General features: G+C 40.3%; 1 protein-coding gene across 3 annotated transcripts in view; it reads left to right on the top strand.

Moving 5' to 3' along the window:
* Nucleotides 1–18,046, top strand: part of LPAR1 (lysophosphatidic acid receptor 1) — a 118,950-nt gene that overhangs the window by 36,566 nt on the left and 64,338 nt on the right. Inside the window, exon 1 of one of the 3 annotated variants that reach the window (XM_054727052.1) lies at nt 11,166–11,264. The exons of the other annotated variants lie outside the window; for them this stretch is intronic. The gene's annotated coding sequence lies outside the window, so the exon portion shown is untranslated. Of the gene's footprint in view, nt 1–11,165; nt 11,265–18,046 lie in introns of those variants that run through there. 3 annotated transcript variants of the gene reach the window in all.

The following is an 18,046-nucleotide window of genomic DNA, read 5'->3' as shown; positions in this document are numbered from 1 at the left end:
TCTAATAAATGGCTGGCTGTTATTCTTGGTTTCAGAGCCATTTTGAGTTTAGTCTTTTTGTTTGTCTTCATGTGTACTTTAACTGGAAATTGGGTGGAGAAGGAGCAAGGGCTGATGTCATCTTTATTCAGAAGTCCGTTTATGACCAGTTGCAAGATTTATTGATTTAATCACAGCCTTGAGTCTAGTGAAATGTCTCTGGGCTGCACTGAATGATTTTAGACTTTCACATTTTTTTATTTTTTAGGCTTTCATGTTTTCTGAGAAGATTGATATGGCCACACAGAGAATCATTTAGTATAAAGGAATTATCTTTTGACAGAACAAATTTTATTTCCAAATGATGTCAACTCTGTGTCCACATCTCTCCTCCTTCTTTTAACTTTAAAATTTACTAACATAAAAAACCACATTTGTATGAATGAGATATTGCCTTTCCAGTAGAGCTATCCTATGACCTTATGCTCATGAGCAGGAAATGGATTTAAGAAGCCTCAGACCTACTGGCCAGTCCTTTTCTTAACGGAAGCTTGCTATTGACTTTGTCAAAGCTAAAGCTGTTGCTTTTGGCAAACGCCTTCACTATTCAGATGGGCAGCATTAACTAGCTTCATTCCATGGGTTAATTCCTATAATGATGTGGTGGGTACATTTCGCAGCTCTCTTATTCTTGTGGACACACAGTGAGATGGAATCCTGTTCAAAAATAGCATGTCCTTAGTAGCTTCAAAAAATTGACATATACCATTATATTCGTTTCAGATGTACAACATGATTCAACTGTTTGTATATATTGTGAAATGATCACCACAATAAGTCTAGTTAACATCCATCACCACAAATAGTTACAATTTTTTTTCTTGTAATGAGAACTTTTAAGATCTATTCTCTTAGTGACTTTCCAATATGCAATGCAGTACTCACTATAGTCACCATGCTGTACATTATAGTTACAGTTAAAGTCTGTATTGAATAAGTCAAAAGCTTCTCCCTAAGAAATTTTCTGGCAACTCTCATAATTGGATAAGTGAAGCAGCCCTCCAATTTGGATTACAGTCTAATTTTGATTTTTTTAAAGAAAATGCCAAATTTTCTTTTTGTGTCTGGTATCAAAAGCACATGAAACTACTTTTTAATCAACAGCACTGAACACTTAAGACTCTTATCAGAGCCTTCAGTTGAATTATCTACCTTCCGGTTGTACCAAAGGCCATTTGAGACAACTGGCTATTACACGAACAGTCCAGTGAGTGGTTCTCAAAGTCTTGTGCGCAGACCAGCAACCCCAGCGTCCCTGAGAACTTGTGAGTAAGTACAAATTCTCAGGTCCATGCCAGGCCTCCTGAACAGAAACTCAGCGGGCTGAGGCCCCGCCATCTGTATTTGAACAAGCCCTCCAGTGAATTCTGGATGCTGCATGCTGCAGACTGAGAACCACTGCTCTGATGCAGTAGTTACCACATTTGCCTTTCAACCTAAGCTCACTTTGGACACATTAAAATACAGATTCTTGGTTTCCATTCACATAGTCCGATTCAAGAGTCTGATTTAGTTGGGCCCAGGAATCAGTGGCCCTGCTGTTATATGTATGATGATCTGTGGGTTTGTCACATGTGGCCTTTATTATGTTGAGGTTATATTCATTCATAATTTTTATCATGAAAGGATGTTGAATTTTGTCAAATGCTCTTCCTGCAGCTCTTGAGAGAGAGGGTCATATGATTTTTATCTCTTATTAATATGGTGTATCATGCTTACTGATTTGCATATGTTGAACCTTCCTTGCACTCCAGAGATAAATCCTACTTTTTCGTGGTGTATGGTCCGTTTAATGCTGTGGTCTTACTCTCTCTTTGTTTTGCTAGAATTTTGTTGAGGATTTTTACATCCATATTCATCAGGGGTATTGGCCTGTGGTTTTCTCATTGTGCCTTCTCTGGCTTTGGTATCAGGGTAGCACTAGACCAGTAAAATGAGTTTGGGCATGTTCCCTCCTCTTCAATATTTTTGAATAGTTGGGAAGGATTGGCACTAATTCTTCTTTAAATGTTTGGTAGAATTCACTAGTGAAACTCTCTGGTTCTAGTCTTTTTTTATCTTGGGTAGTTTTGGTTACTATTTCAATCTACTTACTTGTAATCTTTGAATTTTCTGTTTCTTTTTGATTCAGTCTTTGCACGTTGTACATTTCTAGGAATTTATCTATTTCTCCTAGATTATCCAACTTATTGACAAATAATTGTTCATAGTCATGACTCTTGTTCTTTGATAACTTTCTGTAACTTGTTTGGAAATGAAGGGGGTCCAGAAACTAAGTAAATGATGGACTATCTTGCTCTAGCCAGTTTAGCTGAGTAGATAGAGCATCAGCCTGTGGACCAAAGGTTCCTGGGTTCAATTTTGGTCAAGGGCACATACTTTGGTTGCAGATTCCTCCCCGGCCTGGGCTCTGGTCAGGGCTCTTGCAGGAAGCAACCAATTGATGTGTTTCTCTCACATTGATGTTTCTCTCTGTCTTCCCCTCTCTCTTCTACTCTCCCTTAAAAAATCAATGGAAAATATCCTTGGGTAAGAATTAAAAAAAAAAAATGATGGACTATCCGCCCTTTGCCTTGAAATGAGCTTTGTATTTGAAGGACCTTTCCCAGCTCTGGGTTAGGGTCTCTTTATGTCTTCCTCCATAGGATGGATACATCACAATCGTCAGTAGCCTGGCTGTGAAAGAGTTAACGTTTCCCATTACCAGGCACTGACATAGGCAGTTGGGGAAATCTGGTTCATTTTGTTTCAAAATACACCATACCTCAAGTAAGTACAAACAGCTGCGATGCAGGACTGGAGCCAAAAGAAATCAGTGTGGTGCTATGAACTCCAACTGAGGAGAGTTCATGGAACATGGATCAGAGATCAGGCTCCAAAATGAAACCATCAGGGCCCAGCAGGAGAAGGGTCCTTGCTTGTCAACCCCGTCACCTCCCCAGCCGCCACCCAAAGAAACTGGGTGGTTCTTCAGGGAGGTGGCCTTCTCCCTTTTTCCTTCGGAGCCACTTCTCTGCCATGGACGGAGTTCACCACGTTCCGTTTCTTGGAGCCCAGAACTCCAGTCGTGTGACATGGAGAATTGTTGGAATAGAAAGGAAGTATAGACATGCTGCCTGCTTATGCGCCTTAAAACAACAATCACTTGAAGCCCAGCCCTACAACACACGCTCCTTCCTTTTCAAGCCTCAGGAAATTCTTGGTAGAAACTGCATCTACGGAGTCTGTTTGGCTGTTCCTCCTTCTCCCAGATTTTTTTTTTTAATTAATATCAGTTTAGCGAAACGTTTTGTTTTCCTTCTGATTTCTTTTATACCAGAATTGCCTTTCTAATCTTATCATGCCTTATCATCTCGTTGGGGGACCCATGTCATCCCTTTCCACACCCGTTAGACGTTTTCTGTATGACAGTCTCCAATCTCCACATGTGTGGATCCCCCCCCTGGGGTTTTCTGGACATCTAGCCATTCATTAGTCCGAAAGGACAACATCTTTCAGGCGAATGGTTAGATGGTCACAGGTCTTTCAAGTGGTGCCTCCCAGCTGCCTTTAGGTCCCCGGTTGGTGTTTTGGGGGGACGTCTCAGGCATGGGAGCTTTGTGGCCACTTGGTGGTTTTACTCACTCTTCTCAGTTTATAAAAAAAGACTTCTTTCATTCCATTCTTTTGCTGCTTTTGTGATCAACAGCTTCAGCAATCATTTTTAAAAGCTCTCCCCTGTTAAGTTTAAAACCCTTTTATAAAAGAAAAAAAAAAAGGGAGTTAGAATACCTTTCACAAAAGTTAGGGAAAGGCCCTTTTCTCTGTTTGTTTTCACAGTTACTAAATCATTGTGAATGGAGAAGAGTCATTGAATTCCCTTTGCTTCACATTCCTAATTTCCCCAACAGGGGTGATAATGTTTGAAATGCTACTCCTGGACCTGTTATATGAATGAATGAGGCCAGCCTTTGCTTACTGACCCCTCAAGCTGGCAAAAGCATGTATGTGAATCGCAGGAAGCTATGGTATTTACATATCCACAACCCAGCTGGGGATAATTCATCCTCTAGCACAATACTAGTTTTCTTTAGATTTCCCTCTGAACTTACTGTTTTAAAGAGACATTGCCATGAGGGACTTCATGGAGGAAAAGCGCTGTATATTGGGAGCAGGAAAGGAAATGAAATTAAGTGCCTCATTATTTTTCCCATGGCAAAGCAGATACTAGGATTGAATTTAACAGGTATAATTTCCCCCCCTCCTCCCTCAAAACTTTGGGCAGATGTACAACTGTCTGGACTTAGGATGTACACTGTGTTTTTTTTTTTTTAAAGCTAACTTATCTCCACTTTTATTAGAGATTAGCGAAGGAAACTAGGTTTCTCATTTGGCTCTTGAATTTTTTGAAAATAAACAAAACGTTCATATTTTGAATAGCACATTGTGGGCCAAACAACATCTGGAAGAGATTATTCTCACTGCAGGCAGAAGAACTTTCATAACCAGAGAACACAGTACCTTTTCACAGTTCCTTCCCTTGTGTCCTGCAAACAGAAGAAGCCGATTGCTGGGGCTTCTGCCTTCGTCTTTGTTGTATTCGATGCAAGTGTATCTCTCTCTGTTAGCTTTTGGAAATAACAGCACAACTTGGCGGTGCGATGCTGCCTACATTGTTTACTGTGGTCCAGACTTCTCCTTTTTTCAAAAGACCTACTTGACTTTTGGCAATGTGCCTCTTACACGCTGCCATTTGTCTGAGACGTCTTTTCCTGTCTTCTCCGAAATCAGGCACATGTGTGTCTGGGATGGTCATGGATTTTGTAACAGTGACTTCTAACTAGATTAAAACATTTCTTTTCAATTAAATTTATGCTTGGGCATGTCTGTTTCTTACAGTTAGTAGTGACACATGAACACAGCCTTCTACTGAAACACAGGGGCCTCTTCTCTTGCCCCTACGCCTCCCCGGCCCCTCCCCCACGCCTTCTCCTCTCAAATTCACAGAAAAGTTGCAAGTGCAGTGCAGAAGTACCAAGAACCTTTTATCTCGCCAAGCCATTAAGAATGAATTGCTGACGCTGCCCTCACACCCTCAGATACTTAATAATGTATTTCCTGCGGACAAGGATGCGCTTCCACACAGTCACAAAACCACCATCAGAATCAGGAAGTTAACATCACTATCGTACTATCAGCTAGTTTTCAGATCCCATTCACCTTTCCCCCAGTCGTCTCGATAATATCCTTCAGGGCTTAGGGTCCAGTCCAGGATCTTGCATTGTATTTATCGTGTCTCTTGTTCTTCTCCTTTAATGAGAAACAGTTTCTCCGTTTATTTCCTTTATGATCTTGATGTGTTGAAGACTACAGTACGCTTATTTTGTGGAATGCCTCTCCGTCTGAATTCAATCAAAAGGAGACGTGGGTCACTTTGGGTTTGACCCATGTTTCCTTTTGATTGAATTCAAATTTTGAAACGTTAGCAGGAGTATCACGGAAGTGATGCTGCCTTCTTCCCGTTGCATCCTATCAGGGGGTACACAACGTCAATTCGTCCCAATTTCCCGTGATGTTTTACTTTGATCACTTGGTTGTGGTGGTGTCTTCCAGACTTCTCCGCTGTAAAGTTACAGTTTTTCCTTTGCAGTTAATAAGAAAGATGTCGGGACATATTTGAGTCTATGTGAATGTTCCTTTTTTTTTTTTTTGTCAGACTTTTATTAGTTTATTTATGTGAAAATGAACTCATGAATTTCTTTTATTCCAAGGGTTATAAATTTGTTCTTTCATTTATTTTGAAGGTCAAAATTTTCCATTTAGGCCAGGGACCCCCTTCAAGCTAGCTTCCTTGTCCTTTTAACACGTCTCCTTAATTCTTCGAGTGGTGTCTTCCTTTCTATCAGAAGGTGTACCTCTCTTGCCCCAGCTCTGGAAGAAACATTTCTCCAAAGAGCCTGGTTCCGTACAGTAGAGAATGGTATTTAGAGACCAGGACCTAAGTGCTAGGATACTTGTTGTTATTGGGGTGTCACTACTCCCTGGCCTCCTACTGTATTCATGCACACACATACTCTGACACCTATTTTGATTTCTGTAGCTATTGAAAACCACAACTCCGTAGCTCTTTCTCTCCCCTCTTTCTCTTTCTCTCTTTTTTAAGCCTCACCAGAGGATATTTTTCCATTGATTTTTAGAGAGAGTGGAAGAGATAGTTAAAGACAGAGAGAAACATCAATGTGAGAGAAACACATAGATTGTTGTTCTGCAGGCTGACGCTCTACCCACTGAGCCAAACCAGCTAGGTCTCTCCCCTCTCTTGGATGTGCCTACACCTTCGGGCGCTGACAAGTGCTTTGGGTTACCTGCCCGTAGGGACATTTCGCTTCCCTCATTTAATCTCTAGCACTCACATTGGGCTGTCCTTGTATTGTTACAAACACATGATTTTATATAGACTAGTATATTAGAGTTAGTGATCAGATTTCCTTACAAGTCAGTGTTTTCCATTCAAGGAGAATGTTCTTTAACTATTGTACTTAAAGAAATCTATAATATAGCATTTTTCCTTATTATAAGACTTATGCTTTCTTTTAATATTTTTTGAGAACATACCCAAACTACACATATTTAAAGTGGACAATTTGGTTTGTTTTGACATGTGTATGTACCTTTTAAATGATCACCATAATCAAGGTAGTGAGCACATCAATCCCCCTTCACATTTCCTCCGGTGCCTTTGAAGTTGTTCCCTTTTGTGGCCCTGGCCTCCCCTTCTATCCTGGTCATATAGACGACTTGGCATTTTCTGTAGTTTCATATGAATGGAGTCAGACAGTAAGTGCTTTGCTTTATTTGGCTTCTTTCAGTCAGTGTATTTATTTTGACACTGATACATGCCATCGCGTATATGAAGAGTTCATTTCTCTTGGTTGCTGCGTAGTATTCCATTGTCTTTATATAAAAAAAAAATGTGTCCATTCTTTTCTGATTTTGAGATATTTCCAGTTTTTGGCTTTTTGAGATCAAGTTTCTTGAACACATTCAAGTCTATGTTGACATAAGTTTCTTTTCTCTTGAGTAAATATCCAGGAGTGAAATGGCTGGATTGGATGGGGGGTGCTTAACTTTTAAAGGAAGTGACAAATAGTTTTCCGACCCAATTCCATCTTGTATCCTCACAAGACTGTGAGAGCTGCTGTTCGTTTACATCCTCAGCAATGTTTGGTATGGTCTGGGTCATATGGAAACTCTGTTTAATATTTTCAGGGACTACCAGGATGCTTTTCACATTGGCTGCATCATTTTACATTACCACAAGCAATGCAGGAGGGTTCCATTGCTTCATATCCTCACCAACACTTGTTATTATCTGTCGTTTTTATTATAGCCATCCTACTGGGTGTGAAGTGGACTTGATTTTTGTTTCCCTAATGGCTAATGAAGTGGATAAGTATCTTTTTAAATACTTATTGGTCATTTGTATATTTTCTTTTCAGAATGTCTGTTCAGATCTTTTCTCACTTTAAAATTGGCTTTTTTTGTGTGTCTTTATTATTGAGTTATAAGAATTTTTTAATATTCTGTATACAAATTGTTTTTCAGCTATATGACTTACATAAATTTCTCCCATTCTGTGAGTTGTAATTTAAAAAGACTTATAGAATAAAACTGTTGTGTTTTTTTTTTAAAGTATATTTTTATTGATTTCAGAGAGGAAGGAAGTGGAAAGAGAGATAGAAACATCCATGATGAGAGAATCATTGATTGGTTGCTTCCTTCATGCTTCCCACACTGGGGATCGAGCCCCACAACCTGGGCATGTGCCCTGACTGGGAACCGTGACCTCCTGGTCGATGCTCAACCACTGAGCCATGCTGGCCAGGTGAAAACTGTTTTTTATATATACTAATTTAGTTCCTACTTTTGGTGTTCTCCATTTCTTTGTGAAGATTTATATTTCCATCAGATTCAATTTTTATTGTGTCTGATGGGCTTCCTTTTAAACATTTCTTGTAGTCCAAGGTCTATTTATGATCAATTATTTCAGCATTTTTATGTTTGAAAATATTTTTAATTTACTTTTGTTTTTGAAAAATGTTTCCATGGTTATAGTATTCTAGATTGATAGGGTTATTTTTCCCATTACTTTAAAAATGTTGATCTCTGCCTTTTTGCTTGCATTATTTTTGATGAGAAATCTCCTGTCATTCTCATCCTTGTTTCTCTCTATACCACAATTCGTTTTTTATCTGGCAAGTTTAAATATTTTGTTGTTATTATATTTTGATAAATTTGATTATAATGTGCCCTTGTGCACTTTTGTTTCTTGTACTTGTCGTTCATTAAGGTTGTTGAATCTCTCAGTTTATAGTTTTTGTTAAATTTTGGACTTTTGATCTTTATTTTTCAAATATTTTTTCTGGCCTCCTTTTTCCTTTGGGGTCCAATTACGTGTATATTAATCCACTTGAAAATTCCCTACATTTCACTGATGTTCTTTTATTTTTTTTCCTATTAATTTTTTTCTCTCAGTGTTCCATTTTTTCTAGTTTCTATTTTTGTCACTTCACTTTTTCCTGCTTCTTTGCTTGACTGGTAATCATAGATTGGATGCCAGACTGTGAACTGTACCTTGTTGGATGTTGGATATTTCTGTGTTCCTATAAATATTCTCAAGCTTTGTTTTGAGTCACAGTTAATTATTTGGAAACAATTTAATCTTTTTAGGTCTTGCTTTTAAAATTCGTTCAGTGGGATAAACTTACTGTTTGGTCTAGGGCTAATTATTCCCCACTACTGAGGCAAGATGCTTCTGAGCGCTCTGCCCAATATCCCGCGAATTACAAGGTTTTCCAGTCTTGCTGATGAAAATAGAAACTATTCAGATGGCTATCACTTACGCCTCTAACGGTTTCCTCATGTGCCTTCTCTGACCAGTTCTCTGTTGAATACTCAAGGTGGACCCTGCAGATCTTTAGGGTTTTCTGTCTTTTCAGTCCACTTCCTTGCGATACTCTGAACTCTAGCTGCCTTGAGCTTCTTCGGATCTCACATCTACCTTTCATCTCAGTAAGTTCCCTGGATTTCACCAGAATGTCTCCTGGCCTGGACGCTCTTGTGACAGGGAGCTGGGGCAATTATAGGGCTCACCTTGGTCTTTTCCCATTTCTTAGGGATCCTTGTCCTTTGTTACACACACAGATACACACACACTGTATTCCAGAAAGATTATCACAGTTGCATCAACACTGGAAATAAATTTGAGTGCCTATTTTCCTATGTCGTGGCAAATGCATCTCGAAAACTATCTTTCAAGCGTAACTTTCTTATGTCCAGGTACAGTTTTAAACCACCATTCTTCAGTTCAAGCACTCAGAATTGATTTTGACCTATACTCTCAAAGGTACTTGAAGTTTCAGCTACTCAAAATGGTAAGTAAGGAAAGAGGCCTCTGTTAAAAAATGTTATATTGGATCCCTTTTCTTATGACAGCGATAGACTTCTATGTTCTCGACACATTGCCTCAACCCTATTTGCTCCCTTCTCTTCCCCACATCCCCACCAACATGTAATGCACTCATATTACTCCTATTCTACACCACTTGGGAAATACTTCTGACTTTAGAAACGTACACTTGCTCTTAGAAGGAAATCGCTCCCAAGACTCCTCCATTGGCTATGGTTATCAGAGTCTGGCTTGGCCTGGGGCTTCCTTCTAGAGGCTGTGCTTTTCTTTTTCCTGAAACCTCGGGACTGCAAATGCTCAGCGTGTCTCAGAGGGTCCCTCATCAAGCATTCCTCAATAAAAATATATCCGCCCGATGCTTCAGGGATTCCCTCCCTTAGGTGGAACTCTTAATAGCCATTAGTCTTTGCACTGCTATGTGTCCCTATGCAAATGGTGTAGGGTCCTGCCTGCGGATGCTAAGATGATCCAGAGTTTAGACATTGTGAGTCTCTGGCAATAGAAATGAATGGGCAGTAGTAGGTCTGTCTCTTATCCAAAGTATAATTTTTCTAATTGTCCTACCTTTCAAGAGGATTTTCTCAAGCCTTTTATTCGACGCTGTTCCTTAATTTCCACCCCTTCTTTCCTTGTTCTCTCCCTTTGTGATTGAGCACACTCCCTGAGTTCAATTTTCTCTCACTCAGAAACCTGTAATTCCAACTCATTCCTGATCCACTATTCCTAAACTATGGATTTCCCCCATTTTCTAAGCAATATAACATAAAGTAGCTTAAAATCGAAACCTTTAAGAGTATTGCCAATATATTCTTTGCCCTAGTAGTGACGTGTCTTACAATTCCTAGTTATTTTGATAAGTTTCAGGATAACTTCTCTCCCAAGTAGGAACACTGTTCCAAAGTGAAAACTGGCCCTCTCCAGTTTTGCTCAGTGGATAGAGTGTCGGCCTGCAGACTGAAGGGTCCAGGTTTTGATTCCGGCCAAGGGCACATGCTCTGGTTGCGGGCTCGATCCCCAGTAGGAGGTGTGCAGGAGGAAGCTGATCAATGATGCTCTCTCATCATTGATGTTCTATCTCTCTCTCCCTCTCCCTTCCTATCTGAAATCAATAAAAAAAAATATTTTTTAAAAAGTGAAAATTGTATGCCTGTTTATTCAGTCTTTGAAATCAGGACAACGGGCTTATTTAAGTAATTTTGGCCAGTTTTGTCAGTCTGTAGGACACTGGACTCTGAACTGATAAAATACGTGTAAAACAGTGTGGTTGTGGTGCTTGAGTTTCTCTGTCTGCAGGCAGCATGAGCAGGACGGGCTAGCTGTGCTCCTTCCTTTAAATGCATCAGCTTAATGCCATAGAGAAAGAACCATAGAGTTTTTAGGCGAAATGTAGAATAAAAGGTCTGATTGAAATGCCTGGCTTGTGTGGCTCAGCTGGTTGGGCGTCATCCTGTGCACTGAAAGGTTGCCGGTTCAATTCTGGGTCAGGGCACATGCCCAGGTTGTGGGATAGAACCCCGGTGCGGGGGTGCAGGAGGCAACCCATCAATGTTTCTCTCTCACATTGATGTTTCTCTCCTCCTCCCTTCTTCTCTTTCTAAAAATCAATAAAAATATCTTTAAAAAAAAACACAAAAGAAAAATGAACCATCTTTCACCAGACAGTAAGTAAATTAAAAAAAAAAAAAAAAAAGAAAAAAAAAGCTGGAGAAGCAAATGGAAAAACTGATTCTGTATGTGGAAAAGGAAAGATTTAAGAACATGAAATATATTGTCTTCTGTGAGTATACTGAAGCAAGATCTTGGCTGCCACAAGTAGAGATGGTATTTAAAAACAAAACATGAGGAAATTATTTGATTTCTCCAGTGCCTTTCTGATTTCTTTGTTCTAGCTCTGCATGTGAAGCAAATGGACTCTGAAAGTAGTCCCAGCTTTCCTCATTCCAGCTGGACCCCTTGTCTTCATGGTTGCCCGGGAAGCAGTGGCGAGGGAGGGAGCTCAGGTAGAAAATGTAGCGTGGCTATTCCTTTGTCACCCTTCCCACCCCTTTCTCTTCTTTTTTGGTTTTCAAAGCCTGAAATTCTCCTTTTATCAGCTTCAGACATAAAACGGTATTGACTGACTCCTTTTTCCAAAGGTGAGGCAGCATTTTCTCCCTTTTCTGACGATTTCCTACAGTTTTTATCCTAGTTCATTACGCATATACAGGGGTGGGCAAAAAGTAGGTTTACAGTTGTGAGTACATGAGAGTTTATTCTTGTATTATTATTTATCAGTTATTTTCCATATGAACAACTGTAAACCTACTTTTGTCCACCCCTGTGTATCCAAGGGCACGGATACTCTGCCAAGGTTCCCTTGTGAGTCTCCTCACCGGTCATCCATGGGTCTCCGTGCACAGTTAGGCCAGGAATTCCCTTTGTTTTTCTCCAGTATTGACGTCCTGTTCCGGTATCACTTGCCTTCCTTTTTCTGAGTTTCTTCTCTGTTTTGCTGAAGAGCATCCTCCAATAGAATTAGGGGTTGTAAATCACGTTCCTCATTGCTCCATTGTCTCCTGGCTTCCAGGCTGCTCTTGAGAAGTCCAGAGATCGATTCCCAATTCTTTGTTTATGAGCTCCTCCACACACACACTTTCTTAGAGCTTAGCGGATTTTTAAAAATATCGAGTGTAAAAAGAAACAAGAAGAAAAATAAACCTCATGATGGTATGCTTATGGGAGTGTACTAATATAATGGTGGGCACTTCCTAGGCCTTTACACTCAACTAACATGACTTTCCCACTTCAGAAAATGTTTTGAGTTAGTGATTCGATTTGTCCTTCTTTTTGTCCTTCATTCTTTTCTTCTAGAATTGCTCTTATTTGGCTGTTGGATCTCCTGGACTAGCCCTCTAGCTTTCTCACTTTATTTTTTGCTCTACATTCTGGATTTTTACATTTGGAACTTCACATTCCAATCCTTCTACTGAACTTCAGATGATCGATTTTTAAGCATTTTGTTTTTGTTTCATGGGTCAATGACTTCTTCCTGATGTGACTATTTTTAAGTCTTTTCATCTGGTGGGATTCCGGAGAGAAGCATCTTCCTGCCTCAGGCCTCAGATGGTAGGAGGGTGGCTTCAGATGCTATTTAGTCCAGTAGGAAGAAGAGATACTAAGAAAGCTAAGCTATAGCACTGGCCTTCCTATATCTCATTGTTTTATTCTTCCACCACGTTTGGGGTTCAGAGTTTTTCCTTTTCTTTTTTTTTTTTTTTTGTTCTGCCAGACTATAGAGCTCTCTGCAGCAAATTTCAAGTCTGAAATGTTTTCTTATTTAATGTAAATGGCTCTATATATGTGCAACACTTTTCCAAAATGTTGAGGATAAATTATCTTTTTTAGGTTTCAGCATTGATGGTTTCTTCTTTCCTCCTTTAGTACTTTTTGTTCATCTATTCTGTTTTGGGGATGGAAGCTTTAAAATCTTTATTCATGTAGCTCCCTGCCCTATTCCTCTAAGCTCTGGTTTATCTTCTGTTTCACTAATACCATTTTCAGCTTAATTTTTTATTCTGTTTACTGCTTTATCAACTGCCTTCATTTGAGTTCATGATTCAGATGTTTTTCTCTTTTGGTTAATGCAGACTCATTTCTGATATCCATTTTAAAAAAAAACACATATTTTATTGATTTCAGAGAGGGAGGGAGAGAGAGAGAGAGAGATAGAAACATCAATGATGAGAGAGAATCTCTGATTGGCTGCCTCCTGCATGCCCCCCACTGGGATCGAGCCCACAACCCAGGCATGTGCCCTGACTGGGAATCAAACCATGACCTCCTAGTTCATAGGTCAATGCTCAACCACTGAGCCACACCAGCCGGGCTCATCTATTTTTTAAGTTTCCTTTTATGTAGTTCACTTATTTCTTAAGTAAATATTTGCTCTGCTTCTAGAGTCTTCCCGTCTCTGGAACCGTAGTATTTTTCATTTGCCTGGTGGATTTTTCTCTGTTGCTTATCCTTAGAGGGAAAAGTCTATGCATATTCAGTGGCGGGTATTGCCCTGTGTTCCTTCAAGAGACTGAAATGAGTCACTGTTTGACTCAAGTCCCGATGAGAAGAAAAGGTTAGATTTATAGGAGATTAATTTGCAAATTGGAAACCCATCTTCCTGTGAGACCTAGAGAAGGAGCCAGCGTCAGCTGCAGGAGTAATCAGAATGAAGTTTGCCTCTCAGCCAGACTCTCTTTCGGGCATTTTGGTGTGGCGCTCGGTCATTAGCAAGGTTATTGTCACTTGGCATGGCTGCCCATATCAGAAGCCAGTTGGTAGTGCCCCCCACCCACGTGTTTTCTTGTGCAGTCATCATGACCACATGTAAATTAGAAGTAAGTGCAGCTAGAGATTACTTGCTCAGTTGGAGCCAGGAACCCTTTTAAGGAGTGAGTGTATTTTAAATGTACTCCACCTCTCCCTGGCTTTATTCCCTGCAGCCTGCGTCCTGCTGAACTAGGAGTATCAGTATGAATCTATTGGGGTCTCATTTGCTGATTTTCTGTTCTGAGCTTCACATGAAGGTGATATTGCGCCTTAGTCCTTCTGTCAACCTCCCATGTTGATTTTTTTTCTATTATAGGGGGATTGCAACAGTAGGTTTACAGTTGTGAGTACACGAAACCGAGTTTATTCTTATATTACTATTTATTTTTGTATTATAATTTTTTTTCATATGAATAACTAGAAACCTACTTTTGCCTAGCCCTGTGTTCCTGGAAGTTTAAGCAATAGTAGGGATTCATCTTTGGCTTCTAAGGCTGATTAAGGATATTCCCTATTCTTATTTCTTTAGTAATCTGGCACAGAGGAATGAGCCTATGTAGCTTTCTTATTTGTAAGTTGTGTTTTATATATCCATTTTGAATGGTAGGGAAGGATATTGAGGTAATTCATATCCAGTGACACTAGGGGAATGAATGAATGAATGGGTACGTAAATAAGTGAGGGATAAAGCTCATCTTTTGCAAGTGGAGGGCATTAGAGGTAGTTTTGTGGTTTCCCAAAGAATGGTATAGATTAGAAGAGATGCCTAGAATGGTACATGGAGGCAACTAGAGAAGAGAAGGGGGCAACAGGAATGAGCCAAGGGTAGCTGGGGCTAGTGGGACCCGCCCACACTGCTTTATGGCTTCCAGCTGGAACACGGTCTTGGAGCTCAAGCAAAGGAAATGGGGAGTTAGCTTGATGACAGATGGGAAGAACTTCAGGACAATCATCCAGGTACTTGGAAGAGTTCAAGAGGGGTGCATTTCTTCAAAAATTCTGTGCAACTCTGCAGTTGACGGTTTGGGGCTCTGGGAAAGCAGGGGCTAGAATGTCAAAGTAAAAGCTAGAGACCAAACAGCAGGATTACTCAGGGTATTGTCTTTTTTGTCATTGTGTCTAGTTTCCCCAGGATTTATTCAGTTTTGTAAATAAGTTGGGAAGTAAATAGGTTTCATAAATGTGATTTTAAGACCACTTCCAAGAGAGAGCTGGTGATACCCTCTGAGGTAGTATTGCTTAGCTCTTGTATTTTCAGAGTTAAAAACAATACATCATTTTATAAAGGGCTCTTATAACCTTTTTACAGGATTCAACGAAAGCCTCAAAACCAGATATGTCTTAAATGCTTTAGGGGAAGGCAGTTAATCTTCTTCCTTATTTTCTCTTTGAAGATATGAAACGAATAATCTGTTATCTACTATCTATCTCAAGGACACGTAACATAAATCAAAACTAGGGACCCGTCATGAAAACTTTGTCTAGATGAGAGCAGTATGAGTGTCTGTTTCAGGGTTTGGGGGAAACAGAGAAGAGTCTGCAGGACATCTGACTTCCATCCTGCATTCTTCAGGAGCACCTGAAAGTGGTGCTTAAAAGGATTCCAAGCACGTCCTCTTCATTGTTGTTCCCTTGAAGGGTTCGTCTATGGAAAGTACATGGGCCCAGGAGTGGGTCCTGCGTCAGGTCTCAGCTCCTCATTTCCTGGCTGTTGTGACTCTGGGCACGTTGCACAACCTCTCAGAGCCTCGAGCCCCCCATTTGTGAAGTGTGTTAACACGGTCTGCCTCACACTGTCTGTGACATGACCCTTCCAGTGCTCAGCCTCTAGTAGGGTGGCAGTAACCCCCACTCTCCCACCTCTCCCCACTTGGTTGTCAGCAATGATGCCATGTGGTGTATTTGCCCATCAATTTCTATATCCCTTCCCATACTGCAGGCTAGGTGCCCAGGATTCACCGTTTGGGGAACTCTATGTACTCTGAATACAGGGTGGGGCATAAGTAGGTTTACAGTTGTGAGTACGAGAAACTCGGAGTTTCTTCTTGTATTATTATTTATTAATTATTGTGTTATTTTCCATACGAACAACTGTAAACCTACTCTTGCCCCACCCTGTATTGAAAATATATTAAGATTATATAGCTTAATGACAGCTTGGCAGAAATGATATTGGGTTGAGTGCATAGTGAGAGTCCTTAAGAATGGAATCTCACCTTCCTGCTTGTTTTGGTCTTTGGTTGTCATGCTATTTATATATTCACCTATGTACCCTATATATGATAGAGCAAGGTAACAATTTATAATTTCACAAATTATAAATACGTTCAAAAGAAAAATGAAAAATAAAGGAGTAGGGGTGGGCACAAAGTGATGCCAGCAATAAGTTCAGTACAAAATAGCGCACCATGGGGTCCTATAATTTTCTCAGAGCAGCAGCATGAAGGAGGAAAGGCACTCCAATATATATGTGCCTTTCTCCCGGGCCGTTCAGTTAAACTCACAGTGTGATAAAACACAGGTCTGCCCTCAACCCCCAGACTGTAGCTTAGGAGAAGATCAGTGTTGTCTCAGGGCACCTATGGACTTTTGTGTTGAATGTTATACCAAAACATCTCGACAGCTTTACTGCTACAGTTCTAAAAATAAAGACTAAGCGGCCCGGCCAGCGTGGCTCAATGGTTGAGCATCAACCTATGAACCAGGAGGTCACAGTTTGATTCCCAGCCAGGGATTGATCCTCAGTGTGGGGTCTGCAGGAGACAGCCTATCAGTGATTCTCTCTCATCATTGATGTTGCTATCTCTCCACCTCTCCCTTCGTCTCTGAAATCAATAAAAGTATATTAAAAAAAAAGAAAGAAAGAAAGAAAGAAAGAAAGAAAGAAAGAAAGAAAGAAAGAAAGAAAACCCAAAGCGACTGAAACTATAGTGTGAAGGATAATACACAAAGACAGGATACAAATCAAAATTTAAAGTTGGTAGAAATTGCTGCCAAACCTAGATCATTTCCTAGGAAAATGTCTGAGGTTCTGTGACTTGCTCAGCGTCCAGCTAATGCAGAGTAGTGCCAGTGGACTTGAGGCCAAATGACTTGGAGTAAGCGTCCAACTTCACTGTTCCTACTGCCCAAGACTTGGGTCTTGTGATCCTGCTTTGTTACTTTCAGTATTATTACAAGTATCATTTTGTAATAGTTTATCAGAGTTCAGGTATCTTGCATGCTGGTGAAGCTAGATAGTGTATTTACAGGCAAAAGATTCCTGAAGTCGGGCTGCGTACTTTTACTCATTATACCCTGAGTTCACTGCAAATGCTCAATAAATACATTTTGAATAAAAGAATATTGGTAGGTGCGTCCTAGCCGGTTTAGCTCAGTGGATAGACCATCAGCCTGTGGACCAAAGGGTCCTGGGTTTGATTCCGGTTAAGGGCATGTGCCTCCGTTGCAGGCTCGATCCCCAGCTGTGGTTGGGGTGCATGTGGGAGGCAACCAATAGATGTGTCTGTCTCACATCTATGTTTCTCTCTCTGTCTCTACCCCTCCCCTTCCACTTTCTAAACGTCAATGGAAAAATATCCCTGGGTGAGGATTAACAAAAAACAACAAAACAAAACAAAACAAAATAAAAAGAATATGTTAGGTGGTATGGAAACAACATAAAAATGAAAAATTTTCTTAAAATTGAAGCATTAAAAACATTTTTTTTTTAAATGAAAAAATTTCCCTTCTGGGCTAAATTGCAACATGGAAACAATGGCCTTAATCTTTCAACAGAATTTGGGCCATGCTTTACTGCAGGGAGTTTAACATCTTGTTGAGTTTTCTTTATAAACATTAATAATGAACGATTTAGTTATACTTGGTGCTTATCTAGCATCCCCTCTTTGAGGATGTCAAAGGATTTAAAAATGCACTTCTCCTCACACATGGGGAGGTCTGAGTTACGAAGCCCTCGCCACCCGCCTGAGTGTACCTGACTCATTCCTGTGGCTGACTCCTGCGCCTGTGGGGTGCCTTCCCTCTCTTTAACCATTCCCTGGGGAAATGTAAACCTGGAACCATTCACCTTCTGTTTCCCACTGGAGTGGGAATGGTTGTTGGTCCAGTGCTGGTTCTGCCATTAATGAAACTATGACTTAGTCCCTTCTCTTCTCCAGCCTCCGATGTTTTTAATCTGCTAATGGGCAGGGGCTGATCTCTAAAACCCTTGATGGTGTATTCTCTTTGCCCTTTGTATGTAAACTCTCAGCTCTC

Source organism: Eptesicus fuscus, chromosome 15, assembly GCF_027574615.1.
Source record: "Eptesicus fuscus isolate TK198812 chromosome 15, DD_ASM_mEF_20220401, whole genome shotgun sequence".
NCBI lineage: Eukaryota > Metazoa > Chordata > Mammalia > Chiroptera > Vespertilionidae > Eptesicus > Eptesicus fuscus.
The sequence above is the reverse complement of the archived record's forward strand: the minus strand, read 5'-3'. Positions and strand labels throughout refer to the sequence as shown.